Source organism: Rutidosis leptorrhynchoides, chromosome 6 (assembly GCF_046630445.1).
Source record: "Rutidosis leptorrhynchoides isolate AG116_Rl617_1_P2 chromosome 6, CSIRO_AGI_Rlap_v1, whole genome shotgun sequence".
NCBI lineage: Eukaryota > Viridiplantae > Streptophyta > Magnoliopsida > Asterales > Asteraceae > Rutidosis > Rutidosis leptorrhynchoides.
In genome coordinates, this window is record NC_092338.1 from 27961810 (window position 1) to 27964261 (window position 2452).

A 2452-nucleotide genomic window follows, 5' to 3' on the forward strand; every position below is an offset into this window, starting at 1 on the left:
GAACATCGGGCTACAGCTATTAAACAAAACGTTCCCACAAGTGACGGAGTCGGTAATTGGGGTAAGAAATGAGGTTTTTAGATTGTTACGGGACTGTTGGACATTACGTAACCCTCGTCCCTTTGATGACGTTACAACACGCTGTCTTATCAATGGCCATAACGGTTATGTTCCACAAGACCAAGGATGGGAAGTAGTCCTAGTAAAACCAGAATGCATGACTTGTTTCTGGACGTATGAATTATGTGTCTTTATTGCCTTTGCTGAACGACTTGTGTACTAGCTAGAATTATCTTCACAACTATCTTGTATCAAAGTTATTGTGTGCTATATTTCATGCTTTATGTAAAATAAGCGGTATTGTAAGTTTGTAAAATATTGTATAAAAGTTTGAACGCGAAATATTATTATAATCAGTTTTTCATATAGAATTGTAGTAGTTGAATTGTATATTAGCTACTAAGTATGAACTTAACGGGTAGGTACTACCCGAATTTAAACTTATAAAACGCTAATATGAAGAAAAAGCTTTTATAAATGAGTTCATATTATGCTACGAAATACTATTAACTACTCTTAATATTCTGTATGATTAACTTGTTACATTTGACTATTTTGAAGGAAATGGCACCGACTACTCGACACACTGTGAATATGAATGAAGAGGAATTCCGTACTTTTCTAGCTTCAAACATAGCCGCAGTACAGGCTGCGCTACATACCAACAATAACCTTGGATCTAGCAGTACAGGAAATCGTGTAGGATGCACCTACAAAGAATTCACTGCCTGCAAACCTTTGGAATTTGATGGAACCGAAGGACCGATCGGATTGAAACGGTGGACCGAGAAGGTCGAATCGGTGTTTGCCATAAGTAAGTGTACTGAAGAGGACAAAGTGAAGTACGCTACGCATACCTTCACAGGTTCTGCGTTAACATGGTGGAATACCTATCTAGAGCAAGTGGGACAAGACGATGCGTACGCACTACCGTGGTCAGCATTCAAGCACTTGATGAACGAGAAGTACCGTCCCAGAACCGAGGTCAATAAGCTCAAGACAGAACTTAGAGGGTTACGAACCCAAGGATTTGATATTACCACGTATGAAAGACGATTCACAGAATTGTGCCTATTGTGTCCGGGAGCGTTCGAAGATGAGGAAGAGAAGATCGACGCGTTTGTGAAAGGATTACCGGAAAGAATCCAAGAAGATATAAGTTCACACGAGCCCGCCTCCATACAACAGGCATGTAGAATGGCTCACAAACTAGTGAACCAGATTGAAGAAAGAATTAAAGAACAGACTGCTGAAGAGGCCAATGTGAAGCAAGTCAAAAGAAAGTGGGAGGAAAATGGTGATAAGAATCACCAATACAACAACAGCAATTACAACAATAATCGCAACAATTACCCCAACAATCGCAACATCAATCGCAACTACAACAAACGGCCCAACAACAACAACAACAACAACAACAACAACAACAGCAACTACAACAATCATCCCAACAACAATAATAACCGCAACAACAACAACAATCAGAAGCAGCTATGCCAAAGGTGTGAAAAGTATCACTCAGGGTTCTGCACCAAATTTTGCAACAAGTGTAAAAGAAATGGTCATAGCGCGGCGAAGTGTGAGGTCTACGGATCAGGGGTTAATAGAACGAAAGGAAAAAATGGTGTCGGAACGAGTAATGGTGGAGCAAGTAGTGTCGGAGCAAGTTATGCCAATGTAGTTTGTTATAAATGTGGAAAACCGGGCCACATTATTAGAAATTGCCCGAACCAGGAGAACACGAATGGACAAGGCCGCGGAAGAGTTTTCAATATTAATGCGGCAGAGGCACAGGAAGACCCGGAGCTTGTTACGGGTACGTTTCTTATTGACAATAAATCTGCTTACGTTTTATTTGATTCGGGTGCGGATAGAAGCTATATGAGTAGAGATTTTTGTGCTAAATTAAGTTGTCCATTGACGCCTTTGGATAGTAAATTTTTACTTGAATTAGCAAATGGTAAATTAATTTCAGCAGATAATATATGTCGGAATCGAGAAATTAAACTGGTTAGCGAAACATTTAAGATTGATTTGATACCAGTAGAGTTAGGGAGTTTTGATGTGATAATCGGTATGGACTGGTTGAAAGAAGTGAAAGCAGAGATCGTTTGTTACAAAAATGCAATTCGCATTATACGAGAAAAAGGAAAACCCTTAATGGTGTACGGAGAAAAGGGCAACACGAAGCTACATCTTATTAGTAATTTGAAGGCACAAAAACTAATAAGAAAAGGTTGCTATGCTGTTCTAACACACGTCGAGAAAGTACAAACTGAAGAAAAGAGCATCGATGATGTTCCCATTGCAAAAGAATTTCCCGATGTATTTCCGAAAGAATTACCGGGATTACCCCCACATCGATCCGTTGAATTTCAAATAGATCTTGTAC